Raw genomic sequence first — 10,385 nt, 5'->3', positions numbered from 1 at the left:
TTTTGTCTCCAGCCTTGACATCAATAGCAATTTCTTAATGAAAACAGCAAGTTTTCACAGTGTGGTTCACAGGCAGTCATAGAGACTGCAGGGACTTCACCGATCCTGAAAGTTCCAGCAGTCAAATCCCTGAGGCAATGCTGTTTTCTATGGCTTCCTCCTCAAGGTTTCCAAAATTTAAAAACAGCTAACCAAATCAGTAATAGTACTTTTTTCTCAGGCATTCCTGAGTTTACTTTTATTGGAAAAATATCTCCCTTGAAAATAGGTTTCTTCTGCTTTACAGACATACAGCACTTGCTTGTATGATCCCAACAGTAATGGGTTGCTAGAACAGCTTCTTATTATTATTCTGAACTTCACTGGAAGATTTATTTTCTCATGCTGCCTCTTATTTGTTTCAGGTTCATATTATCTACACTTACTTCCCTTAAAATTGCTTATAAATACATATAAATATATAAACATAGATATATATATATATATAAAGTGCCCATCTCTAGAATATTAAAGAGCTTTGTGCATTCAGAACATATTAATTGACTAATTCAGCATAAAGCAGTTACAATTAAGAATCTTTTTTTTGTATTTCATATTCATACTGTATTTACAGCACCTGAATCTGTGGGCACAAAGGATAATGATGTTAATCACGCTAATTTCAGCACTTTTATCCTGCTTTGGTACCTGATATTATTTTACAAGGATGTAATTTGTAGGATATGCCTGAAAACATTTTTCTCTCCAGTTACTTTTTAAGTCACACTGTTCAAATTAGAAGAAAAACATCCATATTTAATTTAACAAACTTACTATCCATCAAAAGAAATGGCATAAAAGTAAACAGGTGTTGACCATGATTAATAATAAATATAAGCCAAAATATAACAGAGGCTTGAAAACATAGTCTGTGCAGAGTAATGGAGTAATTCAGCAATATTGAATCCTGATAACATTTTGTTACAGTCAAGCAATGATATATCTCTTTAAAGTCTTTTCGAAAACAGCATACAGGTTCTGTGTAAGAAATTCTTCTTTTTTTTTTCTTTTTTTTTAATAGCTAAAATAGCAGTTAAATACCTCACATTAGTTATTACATTCACATAGGCCAGCTCGATATTTATAATTCAGAAGAACACAGTCATCAGATTAAGTGCACGGGTTCCTTTTGCACGGACATGATCTTAATTTCATGAGGATGATAAGCAGGCACTCCACATGTTCTAGATACGTTTCCAGAAAACTCAAGTGAATTGCTAAAACCTATTTGCAGACTAAATACCACAGCAGGCTGCACCGGCAGAGGTGCTCCTTCCAATCAATAAGACTAAACGCAGACTTGGTTGCAAGGGGAAGGTATTTGTTTGTTTGTTTTTAGCAAATTTATCAAACTTTGAAAGCAAACAAAGATAAAACTTGCGAACATACTCTAACACTCCTAATCTCTAAATTATACCGGAGGATGTGCTTGCACAGGCTGAATGCTACCAAAACACTTCAGTATTTGAAACAAGCTTCTCCGAATCTAAACGCACGGAATAAGAGAAGTAGGCACATACAGATTTATAAGTGTATTAAAAAAAAAAAAATCGCCATCACCTTATTGTTCCAGCACGGCAGTTTTTTCAAAATAAGCTCCCTCGGAAAGGAGTCACCTGGAGCAGAGCTTGCCAGAACTGGCCGGTATCTCTCCACGACCAAGGGCCGCAGCAGCGTGAGCCTCCGCGCGGCCCGCGAAGGACGCGCTCGCCGCTGCCGGGAGCGGGGCTGCCGCTCGTGCCCCGCGCTGGCCGCTCACGCTCCGGGGTCGCAGCGCCAAGGGCTGCTGATGTAGGATGGAGACATTAATTTATCTGAAATCCTTCCCACTGCAGACTGGCACAAAGGTCCTATCTGAGCTACAGAGGATTTGGCAGCAGAAAGGAAGCAGCAGGGAAGGAGCGGCCAGGTCTAAACCACATGGGTCCCCAGCCAGCTGGGCGCAGGCCCCACTTCTGGCTGTTCAACTCCTCAGCTCCACGGCTGTTCGGCACCCCCGGGAGCAGCCCCGTCCATCCCCGAGCTCGGCAAAGCACAGTCTGCCCATGGAAATTGGTGCAAACACACTCGGCCACACAGAGACCGAAAAACACAGCAGATCAGGCTGCTTAAATACACTTGTACAAAGTGAGAAGAACTACCACCAGCCAGAGGGGAAAAGAGTGGGCACAGGAAAGGAAAAGAGGACAGTATCAGGAATTACTATTATCACGCATTCTGGAAGCATTATTTCTTCACATTTTCACTTATCAGCGTGGACTATCATAAAAGGGTAAGAACAACCTTGTGTATTTCCAACCCAAGTTTTCAATTTTCTCTTGAAAATTGATTTTACTAAGTTTTGAACAATTGAGCAAAAATAGTTAAACCTACTCTAAGAACAAAAACCTACTCTATGTTCAAAAAGACTGATTTCCTTATTTCTTTAAAGATATTTTTGCATAGCTTTAAAACTAAAATAGGAGAAGGAAAAAAGCTGAAGAATAGTACGGAAATACTCTTTACAGAACAAAGCTGTCTTTTACAAAAGAAAAAGCAGCTCTCTGATGATCACATGATGACACACACACACACACAAAAGCAGAAAATATATAAAATTCCCTCACTTCAGAGGATTTCACAATACATACTCATCTTGGCTTTTCCTCCTCAGTACGATTACTCTGTTTTGAATCACTCCCATCACATCTTTTATTTCTTCATGTAAAACGAACTTGTCGTATGTACTCTATACACAACTACCTTGTATTTTCAGGCAACATCTTTACTTACCGTTCAGTATCAGAAATCTTTTTTTTCAACAACTAATTTAAGGGCACAACAAGCATATAAATTATCTATGTCTCATCCATTATAAATTTGTTCTGTCCATCCCAGTTTAAACCATACAATAACTTTAATCTATTTTTCTCCAAATTTAGTGTATTATACCACAACAGCCAAGTCTGTGATATGCCAGAAAGTAGTTGCCAGCAAGATGCTTTTATACACTCAAAACAAAACCATTAAAGGATGAGTTATAAGATAACTTTGTAGGATTTAATTTTTGTAAACTGTTGGATCTACATAATATGTTAGCACTACAAATAAGCTTTAAGCAACATTATTACATTTTTCAGAAACAATTAGTGTGAGTTAGCAGGAATGGTTGAATCAAAGTTACATTAACTTTGGAAAATAGCATTTTAGCTTGTTTCTCTTCCTGAGTTTTGAGTAGACTAAAAGCAACTGGAATCATGGAGATGGGTTGCTTTAGGAAATGGGAAGACAGACCTCCAGAATTCCAAAAGCTTTTACCCTTAGCAAGTTAATAAGCGAATAATGGCCCATACTGCATCTCAAAACAACAACAAAAACAACAAAATGTCCAAAATAGTGAAAAGAATTCCAGCAGGATGTATATATTGGAGTCTCCTCCTCTGGAGATACTCAAAGCCCCCCGGATGCAGCGAGCCTGTGCCAGAGGCTCTAGGTGATTGAGCACTAGATGATCTCCAGAAGTCCCTTCCACCTCAACAGTTCTGCACCTCTGTGGTATCATCTACTCATCTGTAGTCAAACACACAGATACAAAAATGTTTAAACGTATTAAACTGCCAAAAAATCCCAAATTTTGTGCTCTCTTATGAGGACTTCCTGCCTTCTTTTTCTTCAATTTATGTCATTTCAAAAAGCAATTCCTTTACTTTGGTCCAGTTTGGATATGTGCCAGAAAAAGTTATTTGGCTTTTCAGATCAAGCTAAAATCCAAGGGTTTTTTTTTTTTCTTTCTGTTTATCTGATATGACTATAAAGAAATTTTTAAAGATCACTGGAAATACAAAATTTTGTTTATAAATGTGTATGAATTATGTAAATTCCATATGCAAGTATATAAAAATGTAAATGTGTATAAATATGTATTTGTTATAAATAAATTTATTATATGCCTACAATCATATTTCTATCTTTGTTTAAGATCATACACACCAATACAACTAGGGACAAGATATGTCCAAGCTTATCAGGCTAGGACTAAATGCAACACTTGCCAAATTACACACACAACTAATCCAAACAGTTCTACAGCTTTTACACATGCAAGCAACATAAAAACTGTCTGGAGTTATGCAAACAACTCAGGTGCCCTCCTCATCAAAACAAAACAAACAGCAGTGATACATTTCATTTCTGTACTGTCTGCTGGCTTCCACTTCCAAGATAATCACAAACAAATACAAAGTGGATTCAGCATTCAATCATGAGCATTCCTGCATGCAATGGTTTCAGTAAAATGCTTTATTGGTTTGCTTTTTCCACAGAACTAAAATAATCTTCTAACACCTTCCCAGTGAGACATCAATCTCCTTGGTTTATATTCATGTTTAGAATTACTTTTTGTTGTTGTTGTTATCTCAGGATAACATAAATGCAGAAAAAGAAAAAACACAGGGATCCAAATGTTTCTAAGATACGTGAACATTCTGAGAAACTCATCCTTTTCCTACTGACCACTTAAGCCCTGTGCCTGTATTTCTTCTTTACACCTTTTTCACCTTGTCTATTTAGTAAGGCAGGAATTCAGCCCCCTTTCTCACCAACAGCAGCTTTCCAAGAAAGCTGGCGGCCACTCCTGCCACACGTGCCATGGCGATGGTTACATCCCTGCCTTGCCTCTTGACTGCAATTTTGGGGAAAAATACCAGAGAAGGTCTAAGATTACCTGAAAGACAGGTTCCTATCTGCTCAGGTATTATTTTGGAATCCACGTTTCAAGGTGTTGAAAGACACCGTAGCTTTGGATAGCATTTTCATCCTCAGAATTTCTGGGAACTTTAACAACTAGAGCAAACGAGGGCAAAGGAAAGTGATCTGTCTTGTGTCATGGGACAAGAGGAAACACAAACTGCAGCATTACACCTCAGGACATGGCGGTACCCTGGGCAACGACACAGTGCTCCAAGCACCTCTGCATGCTGCTGCCAGCTGAGTGATTTGATCCCACCCAGGGGAGATGCAGCTTGAAAAGAAGAAATATTGGCAAGTAAAGTCAGAGTTAAAAACACTGGAAACAGAATTGCTCTTATTTATTGACTTCTTTTACGAAAAACAAAAACAGGAATTCCATCACAGAACAGAGCAGGAGAAAGAATTTACTAGCTCTTTACATTGAAAGAATAGTAATTCCATTTCATCAAAAAGCTTGTAAGAGCAAACTCCCACTATCTTAGTCCCACCGACTTAAGATATATAAACTCAGCCAGAAGTCCTTCACAACTGCCCTGTGGATGAGTTCTCATTCATGGACATCACTGACCCTATCATATCAATGTATCGTTTTCTGTCTTCCCAAATTAGGTTGGACCTGCTCTCTTCATACATTTAAACCAGCATGAGGCAGGATTAAAAGCACAAATCTCGTGCCCTTAGGAATCCAACCCATAATAACACACAAAACATTGTAGATTTTTGTGAGTTTTTCATGTCCTTAACAAACACTGTTTCCTGGTTTAAAAGAAATCGTTCTGCCCAACAGGAAGCTCAAAGCTCATACAAAGCCACTGCTTTTTCCTCGCCGCCTCTCCCACTCATTGCTCCGGTCTTTCAACACAGGTGAGCTCAATACAGACAATTCCTTACCTGTTCCTTGACAGTCTGATCTTTAAGTTTCTTTCCCTGCTATTATTTCTACATGGGCACATATGTCACGTGCACTCACTCATAGCCTTTAGCAGCTACAAGGTCACCCAAATTGTCTTTGTCTCTTTTATTGAAGTCTGAGATAATTCAGTTACTTCATATTTGCCTTGGGCTAAGAGCACATGCAGACAGCTATCATATACCCACTGATTCCTTCTTTACTTCCAGAGAGATCTTTACCTTAAAATTAATTCATTAAATGCCTTTCACATTAAAAAAAAAAAAAGGCTTATATATTTTTCAGAGTACATTATTTCATAATTTATAACTATTTATCCAGCTATACTCCAGTATAGGTAAATAATCCATGTATAATTTATGCAGTCCATTTGCATGTAAACTAGGGAACACATCAAGTTGTCAGGAAAAAAAAAATCTGTCCGAGTTTACACATTTAACTTGAAATATTTATTTCTTCTGCTATCATAATGAATTTCCTCATATTGTTATCTGTAAGTGCAAGAATGATATTTTTGCAGTAGCACTCTTCTTTTATAGTCAGGAAATATTAAATATTCACACTTCTATGATTTCAGATATTTATCTATCTTTGAAGCATATGCAAACAACCTTCCCCTCTCTCCCCCTCCTGCCTTTTGAAGAGACGCGAGAGATGTGTTGTTTGCAGTCGTTGTGCACGTAACAGCCAGGCCTGGAAAACCCTCTTCTTTTTTAGCTGTCAGTGGGCAGGGAGAACACAAGCCCTCGCTGCCCTGCTCACGCACGTCTATCAGACGCGGCGCCGCTTCTAAACACACGCTGGAAGAGCCCAAGCGCTCGGGCTCCGGGGCCTGCTGCAAGGCCCGGCACGTCTGCGCGTCCTCAGCCACCCCCGAGCACCACTGCGCTAGAAGCCCATATGGGACTAACCCAATTAGTTACTCGGCTTGAGTACTGAAGACAACCGCACCGTAGCACCGAGCTGGAAAACTCACCACCAGCAGAGAACAGGCGCAAGCCGCAGGCCCTGTCCGGCCTCCTGTCTCCACGGGGCGCTTGTACCTCCTGCTGCGGCAGCCCCGGTGCCCGCTGCGGGCGCCTGGAGCACGAGGAGAGCAAGGCTGCCGGCCGGGAGTCCCTCGGAAACGTGGGACGGGTTCCCCTCACCTGAAATAATCCACGGCAGACTGGACTAGCCTTGGGCAAGCGTTCCCGGGAAAGGATGGACAAATGTTCCCGGGAGGATCTGTGACTGTTTTTGTCTTCTGTGAAATTCCTCTTTCCATCTGCTGGTTAAATCGTTTTTGCTGATGCTGCCTGGCAGTTTATTTATTGGTACATTTGTCTTTGTGCTGTTGGGCAGCAATTGCAAATCTAATTACTGCCAAAGTGGCTCTCGGGGCTTTTGCACAGGTGTTTTGTTTAACGTTAAATCTAAATAATGAAATACAATGAGGGGCCAGTTAATAGTAATGCGTGACATGAACGAGCGCTCTGAAGAAGAGCCACAGATGGCGGCCACCCCTTCCCTGTTCCCCCACGCCGCTTAATCCTGCAAGCACGGTAAATCAGCAATTCACCATGTATAGGTAACAGCTGCCGCAGCTGCCAAGCGAACACGTTCAAGCGGGGCTTTCTCATTCTCATCACTGCTGGCGACAGAGAGCTAATGGATTGGTGAAGCCTTATCTCCACAGCGCAGCCCTCTGCTTTTCTTTGACTCCTATACAGTCCCACCCACACAACCGGCAGAGATTAACATATAATTCCCCTGACAAAGTACAAGAAGGAAATGAAAGTATGTCAGAGCACTTCAAAAGCAGTTTAAAATGTACTTGCTACTCTGTGAATCACACCTTCCTCTGTAAACATGGAAGGGTAGGTATTGACTGGGAAGGTGCCTTTTTAGCACATTGTAGTGTTTCATTTAAGCATGAAAGTCTTCTGGGTTTGAATTAAAAAAAAAAAAAAAAAAAAAAAAAAAAAAAGGTGCTATGCTTGTAATAGAGTTTAACTCCTGAACTGTCAAGCAAAGAGCCCGGCTGTGACCAATACAAAAAGCCACTAGAGAAGGTGTTGACAGTCACCGTTCATCATTCTTTCTGTATGTACTTTATGTACGTTTCAGCATTTGATATTAAATCTCTATGTACTTTGGAGGGGTCTTAGATGAACCATTAGCTCATATATAGTCAGCTGTGCTTCTCTGGCTTTCATATCAATCTATATTACTTGATCACAGAGTTTTCCTGAGAGCGTTATTTAATCAATTCTTCAAGTCTTTTCCATTTCTGGGGAATATAGAAGAGCTTAGTGGACAACACAAGAACAAAAACACCCAGCAGTTTCTTTTGTTGACCTTGAACATTTCTCTGCTTAAATTCTACCTTTTTCAGTCTTGGACATCATTTATGTATTTTAAAACAGACAGTGATACCTGCTTCTAACTCCATCACTGATCATTTTACACTGCTTCTGCTGTTCAGAGGAAGTAGAATAGCCCTCCTAAATGCCTCCTGCAGTTGTTACCTTTTATAAAGGAGATAATATTTCTATTCCTGAGCCTATCAAAGGAATACAAAACACATGCTCGTATGCTCCAGGGATTCTCCAGCACTCAAGTAACTATTAGAAGTGTTGGACAGCCACAAGCGAATCAGCAATGGTAAAGCTTCATGAACTATAAGGCATGAAACAGGCCAACTCCCGAAAGAACCAGATGTTCGAGACAGGAAAACGAGATGAATTAATGCCTTTCACAAGTCCTGCAATACATATAGCTCAACTACCCCTGCAAAATATTTCACTTCAGCACTTAATACGGAAGAGAGCTGGCTTTGTTGTTATTGTTGCTGTTGTTTTGATACAATTGTTTCACTTCTTTTTTGAAAAATACATTTAAAAGCTTGTTTTACTGAAATGAAAATCTTTTCAGTTGATCTGAAACAAACAAATAACCCTGAAAAAAATGTCAATAGTTTCTCAGGGAAAGGAAATAGGAGACATACTCTCCTGTTAGCTTAACTCAACTGAAATTGGTAACTTGTAGCAGCATGAAGGAAGAATCAGGTCTAAGACTCAAACATAATAAAGAGCATTTTGAGAAGCGGGAAAATGAAAGTTGAGCAATTGATGACCAGCTTGCCTAATCTTTATTTCCACTATCAAATGGAAAATATTGGAGGAAATATGACGGTCAGCTTGAAAGTTTAAGCACTTTTTTTTTCCCTCCCAAATCGGGAAAAAAAAAAAAAAAAAAGAACCAAATACATGTTTGATGAGTGTGAGTGCTTATTTGACATTCCTCAGCTGCCTAGGTTGGTAATCATGCCTAAAAGCATTTTGGCAGGTGTCTATTCATGACTTCAGGGACCTTCACTTTTGATTTAAGAGTATCTTGCAAAATGGTCTTTCACGATAGTGCACTAGATCTATTTTGTTCAGCACTGACAACAGAAGATTCGTAGCAGGGAGGCCATTTCATGCTCAGTTTAGAACTTAAGAAGTTTCAGTTAAATTTGATTCTAAAAATGATTAAAAATTTAAGTTGCAGCTAGTGTGGGAAATTCATGTTTAAAATCAATCAGCTGGGTTCTTATCCGAGTCTGAAGCCATTTCCTTTGCAAAAGCATCACTTTTCATGAAGCATTAGATTTTTAATGGGTACCATTAGTACCCATGAGTACCAAAAGGAAGTGTTTTTCACCTGCTGTGAGGAATCGTGAAAGAAAACATCAAGGTTTCTTGCACAGCACTGAAAGAGAAGGAAATTCAAGCCTGCTCAAGTCCTGTGTACTGCTTAGGGCAATGGCATCACCAGGAAAAGAGTGAGTGAACTTTGTGCAAGTCTAATGAAAACACAGGACAACTCAAAAGCATGGCAATGAGGACGGAAGGAGTGCTTAATGTACAGAGATGCAACTCGCCTTTTGGACGTGATTTTATCAGCTGTTCAAGGATGAAGGCTTTACTTTAGGGCCACTGAGACTGGTTTGAGCCTGCTAAAAATTTGTAGCAATTCTACTTCACAGAAGAAAGCCAAACTGAATCTTTCATATCCTTATACAGCTGATCTCCTCACATACTCCAAAGCTACTTGCTTTTAACTTTCTTTTCAAACTTCACAGCAGAGTGGAAGGCTTTGAGAGCTGCTGCCTTCTTTTCCTTCTACCAAACTGTAGCCTCATTGTAAAACTCACTACCTGAAAAAAAAATTCATGGGGAAAATTGGTTTGTAGTAAATGTTGAAAGATGCACAAACATTTATTTTGAGAAATTAGGTCCTCACTGCCAATGAAATCCATTGTTCAAGAAAAAGAAAAGTATTATTCAAAGATACTTCTCTTCTGAGAGAAAACTTACTTGGCTATTTCAATAGCAGTATGTAATGAATCTTAATACTCATCCAAATGTCTCTCAAGGTTATCTTACAGATGTTCAGAAATTAATCCAAAATAGCAGTGACTAAAACCTTGGCTCCCAAAGTGATTTTTAAGTTGCAACTAATTCATTTAATCTCTTTCTATGCACGGTCAGAAAAACATACATACAGGGCACAGAAAACTTTAGGCAATTGCAGCATTCCCAGAGATTCGGCTGTACTCAGCCTCGGGAATCCTGCAAAACAGAACAGAGATTAGCAGGTTTCTCTCAGTAGCTCAGGAAAGAAGAGAGCATTCACAGGATGTTATTATCTGGCTGCCATCCAGACAGCGGTGCCAGGGAAC

This window comes from Tinamus guttatus, unplaced genomic scaffold (assembly GCF_059628265.1).
Source record: "Tinamus guttatus ecotype Peru unplaced genomic scaffold, ASM5962826v1 Tinamus_guttatus_pri_ptg000288l, whole genome shotgun sequence".
In the NCBI taxonomy this organism is placed as follows: Eukaryota; Metazoa; Chordata; class Aves; order Tinamiformes; family Tinamidae; genus Tinamus; species Tinamus guttatus.
Note: the sequence above shows the minus strand (reverse complement) of the source record.